Source organism: Ailuropoda melanoleuca, chromosome 8, assembly GCF_002007445.2.
Source record: "Ailuropoda melanoleuca isolate Jingjing chromosome 8, ASM200744v2, whole genome shotgun sequence".
NCBI classification, from domain to species: Eukaryota; Metazoa; Chordata; class Mammalia; order Carnivora; family Ursidae; genus Ailuropoda; species Ailuropoda melanoleuca.
The window spans coordinates 78,809,508-78,823,300 of NC_048225.1; the positions used below are offsets into that span (position 1 = coordinate 78,809,508).

General features: G+C 39.7%; 1 long non-coding RNA gene across 1 annotated transcript in view; it reads left to right on the forward strand.

Moving 5' to 3' along the window:
* Nucleotides 1–13,793, forward strand: part of LOC117803413 — a 39,020-nt gene extending 25,227 nt beyond the window's left edge. The window contains exons 2-3 of the long non-coding RNA XR_004627258.1: nucleotides 8,334–8,423; nucleotides 13,695–13,793. This is a non-coding gene — a long non-coding RNA (uncharacterized LOC117803413). The remainder of the gene's footprint in view (nucleotides 1–8,333; nucleotides 8,424–13,694) is intronic.

A 13,793-nucleotide genomic window follows, 5' to 3' on the forward strand; every position in this document is an offset into this window, starting at 1 on the left:
GGCAATGCCCCAACCATCTGGAAAAAGCAAGCACAGATCCTTTCTGAGGAATCTACTTCCAGCCAAGGCTTTAAAGAATTTTTTTAAGGAAAAGGAAAAGGAAAAGGAGCAGCTAACAATGAACAATTACTAAATATATAGACAGAAGAAATTGATTTNTTCAAGTCAGATTTTAAAGCAGTCCCAGAATGGCAATGCCCCAACCATCTGGAAAAAGCAAGCACAGATCCTCTCTGAGGAATCTACTTCCAGCCAAGGCTTTAAAGAATTTTTTTAAGGAAAAGGAAAAGGAAAAGGAAAAGGAGCAGCTAACAATGAACAATTACTAAATATATAGACAGAAGAAATTGATTTGCGTAGGTTTCTGGTATTACCATTATCAGCCTCATAATTCCAAGTAAACATGATTACTATGTTTAAAGAAATGAAAGACAAGCAAAATGTCTGTCGGGGACATTTAATTTTGCATCTACAATGAGGGTCTAAATAGGTGTTAAAAGATAAAATGAGGTACGTTAAAAACTGTAAGAGATTTTTGAGCGAAAAATCAATTCAAATCTAACAGCACCAATACAAAAGTGGTTAGAAGTGTTCTGCTGGGAGAAGCCAAGGCAGGACTTACATAGAAAACGTGCAGAAGAAAAGTAAGGGAATTACTGATTGGCTATAGTTTAAAGCCCAGTTGGCTGTTTGTGATTGGTTGTCCTTGGCATTCTGATTTTGTAACCTTGAGGCATTGACAGGCTTAGATTTTAGTTTGCTAGCATAGTCCACCATGGCATTAGAGGCACCTCAGTATAAAAGTCTCCTTTTAAAATGAATTTAACATAGATTTGAGCAAAACCAAGTATAATTTATTGGAATGACAATTATAATAAAATTTAAAAAACCAGTAGGTGAGTTTAACATCAAATTAGATAGAGGTGAAGAGAAAATGAATGGACTTGAAGATAGGTCAAATAAATTGTCCAAAATGTAGCATAGAAACACACACGTGAAATGAAAATATGAGAAAGATACCAAGAGCCATGGTGAATAGAAGATCTAGCAAAAATTTCATTGGAATTTAGAAGGAGAGGTGAGAGTGGGATAGGGAAAATGTTCAGAGAGATAATAGATGAAAATTCTTTATAACTGTTAGAGACTAAAATCCACAGATTCAAAAATCCCTGCAAATCACAAGGAGAATAAAAAAAAAAAATGCACACCTGGCACATTGTAGTGAAACTTTAGGCCATCAACAACAAAGAAAAATCTTAGAGGCAACCAGAGTGGGGAAAAAGACAGATTACCTGTAAAAGAGTAATAGTGAGATAGCTGATTAAACAGCAACAACAATAGAAACCTAAAATCAAATCTTCAATGTGCTAGGAAAAAAATAACTGTTAATCTAGAATTGTGTCCCAAAGGAAAGGATATTTCAAGAATAAGAACAAAATAAACACATTTTCAGAAAACCAAAACCAAGAAAATTTACTGCAAGAGGACCCTCTATAAAGGAAAATTTAAAGGATGAATTGCAAGCAAAAGGACAGGCTTCCCAGGTGAAAGGCTTACAATCAAGGAAGAATGAAGAGTGAAAAAGTGGTAAATACAGGAGTAAACTCAAATACTCATTTACTGCATAAAACAAGCTCACTAACATGTCTGTGTGTTTTCTAACATAACATAAAAATAAACTACTTAATTAAAATAGTAAGTCTGGAGGTTGGTAAACGGCATTAAAGTGTTATGAAGTCCTTATACTGTCTAGACAAACAGTAAAGGTATTGTTTAAACTTAGACTTTGATAAATTAGTATGCATGTTGTAATTTCTGTGCAAGTTACTGAAAGAATAAAATATCATGTACAGTTTCCAAACTAGTGGAAGGAAAAAATGAGAGGATGAAGAAAACTAAGTCAAAAAAAAAAAAAAAAAAGAGAAAGAGAAATGAGAGAAAGAGAAAGAACAAAAGTAGAAAGCACTAAAGAAAGTGAAGGAATATATGCAGAAATATATCAGTCATTTCATTAAATATAAAAAGAACAAGTAAAAATGTACAAAGAACATGTAAAACTCAACAGTCGAAAATGTACAAACCAATAAAAAAAATGGGCGAAAGATCTAAACAGATACCTCACCAAAGAAGATCGAGAGATGGCAAATAAGCATATGAAAAGATACTTAACAGTATTTGTCTCGAGGAAATTGCAAATTAAAAACAATGAGATACCACTACACACCCATGAGAATGGCCAAAATCCAAAAAAAATTGCCATTATCAAATATTGGCTAAGATTCTGAAGAACAGAAACTCATTCATTGCTGGTGGGAGTGCAAAATGGGACAGCCATTTTGGAAGACAGTTTGGTGATTTCTTACAAAGCTAAACAGTCTTACCATACACAGCAATCACATTCTTATGTATTCACCTAGTTGAGCTGAAAACTTATATGCGCAAAGAAGCCTGCACACAAATGTTCGTAAGAGCTTTATTCATAATTACCCCAAACTGGAAGTAACCAAGAAGTCCTTCAATAAGTGAACGGATAAACAAACTGGTACATCCATGCAATAGAAATACATAAACTTCAAAACATAAAGACTGAACCTCAATGCATGCAAATTAAAAAATATCATTTAGGAGTCTGAGGGATCCCAGGGAAGAATCCAAACTATGGCAATAGAATCTAAGTGTATCACAAATGAATTTTAAAAGACCTCACTAAAGAGGAAGGGGGAAAAGGTGCTGAACCAAGTAGCTTTGGAAATGAATAGCATTTGTGAGACCAGATGCAAGGGCAGCTGAGCAACACGCTATACTCTAGTTGATAAAGTTGCTTCCTATGGAGGTACAGGCTAGCAATTCCTTTTTTTTTTTTTTAAGATTTAAAAAGAAAAACCTCTATTTATTTGAGAGAGAGAGAAAGAGAGAGAACGCGAGCAGTGGGGAGAGGCAGAAGCAGGCTCCCCGCAGAGCAAGGAGCCCTATGTGGGACTCAATCCCAGGACCCTGGGATCATGACCTGAGCCGAAGGCAGATGCTTAACTGACCGAGCCACCCACGTGTCCCCAGGCTAGCAATTCTGATACTGTTATGCGTGTATATTGGAACTGAAAAATTACGTAAATGATGGCAGATGGTGACAGCTTAGTTTCTCACTGTTGGGGAGATGCTGGAGTCATCCATATGGTAATGGATTAGAATTGGAGACATCAGTAAGGACTCATATCTAACTTAATATAGATACAAATGGTTACGTACAATTAACAGGAGTTAATATACACACATAAATTCTGTTGCTTTGCCAGCTGAGAGAGCCCAAAAGCAATGACACAGTAGTAATGAGCACATGTAGTGCCCAGATCTTGTAATTCCATTAGCCCTTGAAAAGAACTTGGAGAAATGGCTGATTCCAGGTTTGGGGCAGGAAATATGCAAGATGAGTCTAGAGCATCTTATAGTGTCAGAAAGTAAGGAAGTGCTCAAAAAACAAGTCACAAACAAATAAACACCTCTTACTGATGTAGGCAAATCGAAGGAGCACAGGAGCCCACGAAAAGGGCTTCTAATGGCCAAAGCTGGGGCAATTTGAGCAACAAAATAAAGTAGTGTTGGTTTATAACCCAAGCTATAAAGCAAATATCCATGAGTCTGGACTGATATAAATAAATGATGGTGTAAATAAATAAATAAATAAATGGGAGAGAAGAGACAATTCTCTCATGCAGAAAAAAAAATTTCAACCGATTTATGTAGGCACTCTCAAGGAGGTGACACATAACCCATTCTTTAAGTGTGGCCAGCACATACTGACTTCCTTCCAAAAGATATGGTACAGATGGGGGCAAAAGAATAACTTTGTGGTGGAAAAAAATGATAAGCATTATCAAGTTATTAGTCAAGGGATCAAGGTCAAAATCAACAGTAATAAGTCATGTTGATAATATGTACCTTTGATCTGATGTAGTAAAAGTGGCTCTTAACTTCTGTGTATTCCTCCCTTAAACAAACTACCCCAGTCTAATCATGAAAACACATCTGAGAAATCTCAATTGAGGAACATTCTACAATATGGTAGACCAGTACTTCTCAAGACTGTCAAGGTCATCAAAAACAAGGGAAGTCTGAGAAACCATCACAACCAAGAGAAGCCAAAGGAGAATTGAGGACCCTCTGTAAAGTGGTATCCTGGATAGAATCCTGGAGCAGAGAAAAGATGTTAGCTAAAAACAAAGTAAATATGGCTTTAGTTAATAATAATATACCAATATTTGTTCCTTAAGTATAACATATGTAACATATCAATGTAAGATGCTAATAATAGGGACAATTGAGTGTGGGAAATATGGAACTCTTTGCATTATCTTTGCAACTTTTCTGTAAATTTAAAACTTCTTAAAAATAAAGTCTATTAATAATAACTTAAAAAAGCAATATGTGCTGTAGAGTTAAGAGAAAAAAGATGGTCTGGTTGGAGGAAATAGAAAATCCAACTACAGGAGCACCTGGGTGGTGCAGTTGATTAGCATCTGACTCTTGGTTTCGGCTCAGGTGGTGATCTCAGGGTCATGAGATGGAGCCCTGTGATGGGCTCTGTGCTCAACAAGGAGTCTGCTTGAGACTCTCTCTCTCCCTCTGAGCCTCCACTTTCTGAAATAAATAAATAATCTTAAAAAAAAAAAAAAGAAAATCCAACTGTATGTTATTTATAAAAGAAACATCAAAAGTATAAGGATCTAGAAAGGGTGAAAAGAAAAAAGTAAAATGGGATATGTTGAGCAAAATCTAACCAAATGGAAGCTGGTGCAGTTATTTAAAGAACAGAAGATATATAGATTTTCAACCAAGATCCTTACTCGTGAGAAAGAGGTTCACTTCATTAAAAAAATACAGTTCACCAAAAAGATATAAAAATTTACAATTATATGTAGCTTAACAAGAGGACTTCTAAATAGTCAAGCCAAAATTGATAACTCCAAGGAGAAACAGACAAATCCATAATTATTGGATCATTTTAATATCCTTCTCTTAGTAATTGATTGAACAAGCAGATAAAGACATCAGTAGAAATATGGAATATTTGAACATGATGAAAAAACCTGATTTAATGGGCATGTATTATTGACCTGACTAGCATATGCATTTTTTCAAAATATACAGAATATACCAAAAAATGACTATATCCTGAGCCAGAAAGCAAACCCAAACAAATTTTGAAAGGCTGAATAATGTAGATTGGGTCTTTACAGAACAATCCAATTGAGCTACAAATCAATGACAAATCACAATTAGAAATGTATGTTAAATATTAAAAACACACTGTTAAATAATCCTTGATTCAAAGAAGAAATGCTTATAGAAATTAGCGAATGTTTTTAACTGACTGATAATAGAAAATACTGCAAATCAAAATGTATGAAATGAAGGTACAGTAGTACTTGAAGAGAAGTTTATACCTAAAATGCCAAGATAAGTAAAAAGAAAGGCTAATCAAATTTAAGAGTATAAAATTGATAACATATCGTGGCAAAGTTGAGTTTATTTCCACAATGCAAGGTTTTAAGATCAGAAAATTAAATGTCCATACATTACTAGATAAATAAGTGAAATTATGCAATAATTGCAGAAAAAATTTATTTAATTATTATAAACATTTAGCAACCTAGGAACAGAAAGGAATTATTTAATTTAATAAAGAATATTTGCAAAAAAGAGGGAGTGGACTAGAGAAAGTATTGTTTATAATAGTGAAATATTATAAGCTTTCTTTTTGAGATAAAGCATGAGATAAGAGTGCCATTATTATTTCTTTCAACATTGCTTTAGTTAAACCAGTGAAACATTTTGGCCAGTGAAATAAAGCAGGAAAAAGAAAAGGAATAAGAGAGATAAGTTTTGGATCAAAAGAAACAACATTTCATTTTTCAAAAATGGTATGATTGTGTATGTGGAAAATTCTATAGAATCCATGGATAAATTACTGGAATTAATGAGTGTAGTAAAATTTCTAGGAAGAGCATTAATAAACAAAATTCAATTATTATTATTTTTAAAAATAGCAGCAGCAAACAGAAAATGCAATTTTTGCAAGGTTAAGTGAAGTGCTATTGGGAGATACTCCTACACGAGTCTTTCATTCTGCTATATGTCTTGCTGGGTATGCCAAGCAAGCAATGTTCTGACAACTGTTTACGTGGGTCTTATCTTAAGGTTGTTTTTGCATCAAGAAATCTTGAGGCAGGACGTAATGTCTTCCTCTGGGACAAGGAGGAAGCCTGTTTAGTACTTGGAATTAAATAATGGGTTTCCCAAGCTCAGTGATCCTTAGCTGTAAAGCAAACCTACTCTGTGTGTGGATGAACGCCATCTGGGCTCCTCCACGGGACTTGGATCAAGGAAAATAAATGCACATACTTCCTGCTGAGGAAAATAAGAGTTTTCATCTCTGCAGGAGTCTCACGCCTTCTACTAGCATTCACAAAACAAGAACAGGCTAGCTTATCAGCTTGGAGGTAGGGTGAAATAAAATCACAGTCCCAAAAACTTCTTGGCAGTAAATCTAATAAAATATGTGTAAAGCCTCTTAGGAGAAAATCACAATCCTTTATTGAGAGACACTAAAGAAGATACAAAAAGTTAAGAGATATTCTGTGTTCATTGACTGGAGGACTCAACATTGTAAAGAGGCCCATTCTTCCAAATTAATGTATAGAATCAATGCAACTAAAATAAAAATTCCCAAAAAAATTTTTTGGGGTGGAACTTGACAAGTTGATTCTGAAATTTATTTGGAAGTTCAAAGAGTCAAGAAGAGCCAGACTCTCTTGAAGAAAAAGAACAAGGTGAGAGGTCTTGCCCTACAGATATCAAGAGTTAGTTTAATTGAGATGATGTAGTATTGGGGCTGGAATTGACAAAAAGACTTACATTGGAAAGGTAGCATGGACAGATCAGTGGGCAAGGATAAACTTTTAAATACATAGTACTGGGAAAAGTTATTATTCCTGTAAAATAATAAAAATATATTCCTACCTCATGCCATATATTGTGTTGAACCATAGAGAACCTTCATTTTGTAGGTCAAAAATAGTCAAATATAAGCAATTTCATGTAATTCTACCTAATAAAAAATTCCAGGTTAGGCTAAAAACCTAAATGCAAAAGATAAAATCACAAATAACACAGAGAATGCATTCATGTTTCCATCTGATAACAAGACCAAACAAACACTAATCATCAAGGGCAAGATTGATAAATTTGATTATATTGAAGCCAGAAACTCTCTCTATCAGACACCATCAAGGGTGTGGAAAAACAACAGAGTGCAACAAGATATTTGAAATGCACATACGGACAAGTGCTTCCTACTAGAATACAGAAAAATAAAAGGCAAATGAATAGAAAAAAGGTTCAGTGAACTTAGATCTTCATTTGACATATTTTATTATAAAATTTAAAAAAATCACATCTTTTAACATCAGGAAAGTTCTTAAGTTTTGGGAAGCTGTCAGGCTTAGCATAATAGATCAAGTTTTTTAAAATTCTGACTTTCTTTTGAGAGCTCAAATTTTATCACTAGCAACAAATAAGTCCATTGTTTTTCTCTAAATGACAGGCTCCCTTGGCTTGTTTTTGAGAAAATTTCTGCCAAATGCCCATGTCAAAAAATCCATAGTTTGTCTGTTGTTCTTTCAAGGAAAAATGGTGTTTTATGAAAAAGACAACTAGCTCAGCTGATGACTCAGACAATGGCCCGAGTTCTTTTTCTGGAGACAATGACTGTACTTGAGAGTTCTGCAGAAGCAGGTTGAACGTTTTTTCCACATGTTCACACAGAACTAAAAAGACATGCACTCAGGGTCAAGATGTAATAGAATTAATAATTTTTACTTTTTCAACAAGGATCTTCTTAAGTGAAATTGGCTGGTTTTTTTTCTTAATGTGAGTAGAAAATACAGTTATGGGTGCAAGGTTTATTACCATTTGTCTTGCTTGTGATCAGGCCCCTGCAGGTTTACTGCCATCCATGCAAATGGCCATGCGATGAAAAAGGTAAACATTATCTTAGCATTCTTAGAAAAATAGTTTGGATTTTGTGGGTACCCTGGAAAGGTATGTAATGTAAAGTTCATGCTGGAATTTGAAGATAAATATAAAAAAAGAATCTAATATCTTTTAAATTTCTTTTATATTGATTACATGTTGAAAAGCAGTGTTTTGGAAATATTGGGTTAAATAAAATATTATTATTAAATCCATTTTACTTGCTTTAATGTGAACTATGAGAAAGTTCAAAATTACATATGTGGCTCTCATTCTCTTTCCATTGGCCTCCCATCACGGAGCAGATCTCATTGCCCGCCACTCTCCCTGGATCCGGGTCCGTCCAAACCGGCCTCCGCTGGTGCACCTGGGACTTGAGCGAGCTCCAGCTCGAGGTCGGCTCTTCACTAGCTCTTCTTTCTGCCTGGAACGCTGTAGGGTCAGATATCCCCGAGGCTTGCTGCCTACCTTCTTCATGGGTCATTATTCCAATGTGACTTTCCCCCTGAGTCTTTCCTTGGCCTGATTTATTTATTTTTAATGGGTTGTCTCAAAAGCAGACCATGAGACAGTGAGTGCAAGTCATTTTTTCAGGAGGTGCTCACAGGAAGCACAGTGAGGTAGCAGGGAGCTGAGACAGGGGAGGGTGGAAAGCCCTGGTCAGTGAGCGGCCACCTCTGACGACACCAGGAGGCTCCCTGAGAAGTGGTGTGGACCATGCACCTCGGAGCTGTCATGCTCAGGAGGAAGGAAGCTGGGGGATGTCCATCACCACTTTTCCTTAATTATTTAAGAATTGCTTCTGGGGGGTTTTCATTCCTTAACATCTTTGCAGAACAGCATTGGAGCTTGAGGTGAAATGTTGTTGGCATGAATGGGAAGAGTCATGGAAGGCACGGGTGACCTCAGAGGTGGGCTGAGAAAACACAAGTAGAGAGCTGTTAGCTTCTGCTCTCGCCCCAACATTCCGTACCTCCTGTCATGGCCTGAATTGTGTCCCTCTCCCCCCAATTCACGTGTCGAAGGCCTAACCCACTGAGCGACCGTATTTGGAGATAGGGCCTTTAGGAGGTAATTAAAGGTTAAATGGGATCCTAAGGATAGGACCCTGGTCCAACAGGATTACTGTTCTTATAAGAGATACCAGGGAGCTCTTTTCCTCTCCCTTCTCCTGCCCTGTTCACACAGAGAAAAGGCCTTGTGAGGGAGTGACAGTCTGCTAGTCAGGAAGAGAGACCTCAGCAGGAACAGAATTTTCCAGCGCCTTGACCTTGAACTTCTAGCTTCCAGAACTGTGACAAAATGAATTTCCGTTGTTTCAGCCCCCCAGTTTGTGGTATTTTGTTAGAGCAGCCCCAGCAGACTAATACAGCCCCCTTTCCTTATTTATCTTCAGAGGCTTATCACCGTCTCACATACTGTATTGTATACTAATTTATCGTGTTTTATCGAGTGCTCAATACATGTTTGTGGATTGAATGAATGAATCCTTGCCTGTAGCTTCTATCAGTATCTTTATTGATATTATATGTTCAGGATCAGCTACAGAATTTTCTGAACTTCATGCAAAATAAAAATGTGGGGTCTCTTGCTCAAAAATTTCAAGGTGGTGGCAACACAGCATTAAACCAAAATGTGGGGCTCTTGTAAGCATGGGGCCCTATGTCATTGCATAGGTCACCCGGCCATGAAGACTTCAGTCTTGCCCATGCAAGCCCCTCTTGGCTGGATATCTCAGAGTGTCTCTAGCTGATGCTCGAAATGGAGCTCCTGCCTTTGGCTCTCAGTGACTTTTCCCTTCCTGGGTGGCCCCCGCCCAACCAGTAGTGCCACCCAGAATCCTATACACCATTCTGGGTATTGTTCCAAATCCACATGTTCAATTTCTGTCCATTTACTCCCAGACATTTCTTGAATATATCTATCTTTCCGATTTTACTAAAATCACCGAGGCCAAGTTATTCTCTTTCTCATCTGCCCCACTCCTGCATTTCCCCCCAGATCTTTTGCATCCCCTCACCATTGACATGACAGCCACAGCCAACTCTTCAATGTGGATATGGTCATCTTGCTCTCCTGCTTGGGTCCTCCAGTGGCTTCCCGCCACTCCTACAATAGATCCAAATTCTCACATGGCTTGCAGAGCCCTGTCTGATTAGGTCCTGCCCTCCTTCCCAGCTGCATTTGTGGTACCCATCAGCCACCCATCTGTGCTCCAGCCGCCCTGGCTTTCCACCAGTTCCCTGCACAGTGCAGACTGCTAGGGCGTGTTCAGTGACTCTTTGTTGAGTACGTGAATGAATGACTGTATAGACAAGGGGGTGAATGAATGAGGGAATGCTCTAGGGCAAGAACGCCTGGGTGACTCAGGCCAGAAGCCCCATTGAAAGACACGGTTTCCTCTCCACCTGGCAGGGCTCTTTGGCCCTGGGTGCTCTGAGAGAGGAGGTGTTCCCTTGCTTTCAGGGTGAGTGTCATGCCTTGATGGGGAAAATTACGGCAGAGAGGCTCCAGGGCCCCAGCACATCTGTCACTGTCCCTATGTTGCCACCAGAGTAATAACTACTGGCCCAGTGAACTACCAATTTTTCTGTGTCCCCAGGAGCCAAACACTAACTGTGAGTGTGGTCGTTTCTGTTCCTCTTCTTTTTCTAGGTCAGGACCTGGGACAGGTGAGTGGCTCTGAAGGTGGCTGTTGAGTCCTTTGCCCCTTAGAGTAGCAGGCAGAATCAGGGCTGGGTGTGACAAGCTGTTCCTCCAATCTCAGGCCATTAGAAGGGATTTGGAGGAGAGGCAAATGCCCAGCTCCTAGCTGGCCTGGGGTGGGGATGGGGGTCTTCTCTGGGAGACCAAGCTTCTGTTGGTGGGGGGTTTGGGGTCCATTCTGAGGGGCAGAAACAGACACTTTTTCCTATGTGAGGCTTCTGTGAGAATTTGAGGACAGGCTGGGTTGCGATGTGTGGGCACCCAGAATAATTGTCTTTTCAAATGAACATTCTTTAAACATTTGTTTCACATTTATGGAGAAGTGGGACTAAGTGTGTGGGCCCTCATAGGGGGATTGTAGGGTGTGCTGATGGCCGTGCTCAGCCTCCCTGTCCCTTGAGCAGATCAATTCCAGCCCCAGACACCCCACTCAATAAAACTGAAGTCCACAGCTCCTTAGAAACCAGACAGAGGCCCCCTCCCTAGAAATCATCATCCATGCTATTAAAAGCATGGCCTCCAGGAGCTCATGCCTGAAGCCAGCAGGCCTCAACCACAGGTGTGGTGTCCTGGTGGGAGTTTTGATAAATCTGGGTCTTTACCCTGAAAGAGTGCTACTAAGCATCTCTGTGGTGGCTGCTGAGGGCCCTAGGGTTCCTCTGGTCCTCATTCTATGTCCCAGGGAAGGGCGGGGGTAGGGCCTGGAACCACACTGTCCTTAACCTGCAGCTCTGGAGCAGCCTGGGCGGGCTTTCAACGCGGCCTGGTCCTCTTGGCCTCTCTCTTCTAGAAGAGTTGCCCACGAGGCTAGCCTCGCATGGCTGCTTTGTTCCACTCCTGTGTCCTCTGTTCTTTGTTCTCTGGCTTCTCCTCTGCCTCCTCCCCCACACTGACCCCTGCCTGCTCTCAGGTAGCTCTCAGCTAATCTCTGATAGCCAGCTGATGCTCTGACTTTGCCCAGGGCATTTTTAAGGCAATAAGTTGCTTTAGGGAACCAGGTTAGTGACCTTTTAGGTCATAACACTGCTGGGAAGGTATTTGAGATTGGAGGATGATTGTCAACATACTTTAACTTTCACCAAATTAGCACCGTCCCCCATAGTGATGGCACCCATTTCAAAGCATTTTCTGCCAGTTGAATTTTGCCTCTTGCAGTAGTCTGTGAAGTAGGAAGGACAGCTATTCTTACTCCCATTTTAAAGACAAGGACACTAAGCTTCAGAAAGGCAGGAGGACTTCCCCTCAGGCACATTACCAGTAAATGGCAGAAATGTCACATAAGCCTTTGACCTAAAGTCCAGCATTCTCTCCTCTGTTCTTCAGAGAGTCTCCAAGTAGGCTATTTTAGGGATCTATCCTAAATTTCAACATAATTAAAGCAGTTAACTGAGTCTCTTTCACAGACATAAATAGGACTGATTCAGTTCAGTTTGTATCAATTCTACACTGGGTCTGTGTGGAGCACTGAGCTAACTGCTGAGAATGGGCTGGGAAACCCAGGCTCTTCCCTCCAGAAGCTCACAGGTGAGAGGAGGACATGCCTCACTGGGGCTTTTCCAATGCCTTCCCGATCCCCTCCTACCTCAGGAAAGAAAATAAGCTCTTTTCTCCATCCAACTGGAGGGTTTGACTTTTCAAAGTGGCTTGGTCTTGGAAGAGAAGTAAGTGGTTCTAGAAATCTGATAATGGGTTGCAGCCAGACCCTAATGGGAAAGGCACTTTATGGTCTGCTTCCGTGGCTCTTGATCTGGAAGAAGACCCTGTGGTGAAAATCAACATGAACCAGAGCAGGGCATCTCCTTTGGCACCAAAATGTGAGCCCTCAAATTTCTATCCTTGCTGTGAGTTCTGTGGTTATGCACACCCCTACAGGAAAGGACCTCATCAGATTCCCAGAGACTGAACCAGAGACGCCCCATCAGGGCAACTGTGGCCAGTCACACCTGCATATTGACTCTTTCCTGATCCCTGACAACCTTCACAGCTAACAGAACACTGCAGAAATCTACTATGGTGACTGCATTTTCAGAGCACAAAACTAGGCCAAGTGGCCCCAATGGCATGGCTGGGACAATAGGAAAGAAAAATCGATCTTGTGATTTCTTTGAAATGCTAGAAGTAAAAATGGCATCCCTCCTTCCTGGGTACTGGAAGTGCTTGTTTGGGAGGGTGAACTGGGTAAAGGGGTTTAATGGCGGGTGTCCTTCTCTGCCCCATGTTGAGAACACAGTAGGTTTCTTACATGGATGGCTATCTCTTTTCTTCTTTTGCTCCATTTCCCTTTGCTCCAAAGTTTTCTTTGGGAGGAGGGGATCAAGTTAACGCCTTGCTATCCCTGACACCATGGAATACTCTTTTAGGCATATGACTTTGATATCCACATTCTCCTAGGGGCCTGGGAATTGATACTGACTTTCCCTGTTCAGATGATCAGAATCCTGAACCAAGGCAGAAGTTTGGGACAAAGTCTTCCCTTCCCCCTATCTTTGGTGCCTAACATAGCCCCCCTCCTTGATTTCATTTTTTTCCTGAGAAACTTTAGGACATACGAGACCGTGGAGATCGTGAGGTATTTGGAGATCTTAAACAATCAATACCATTTATTATTGTCCATCAGGTGAAGCAACAGAGCCAAAAGGTCTAATTTACAAGTGATCCTTGATTTGAAAATTAATTGAGTCCTGGACAGCCATGACAAATTAAACCAGAGTCAAACTCTCATTTTCTGTAAGCACCATCTTATAAATTCTACTCCCTACCTTGGAATCTAATCTTGTACCACCAAAATACCCTGAAAGATTCCAACAAAATAATAAAATAAAACACAGATATATGCTTTTCAAGCATTTAGAAACTGTATAAAAAGAAATTCAACAGAAAAGCTATAGCACTGTTCCATTTGGGGGGGCTCTTTTGTTTTTTGGATTGAAATGAACTGGCTTCTTAAAATGTTGTTTCAGTGACGCCTGGATTGAAGTCATCTTTTTGTGAGAAATCTCCGTATGAAGAGTGTTTCTCCACCGAGGGAGATTTTGCCCCCCAGGGCAAAATTACATTTG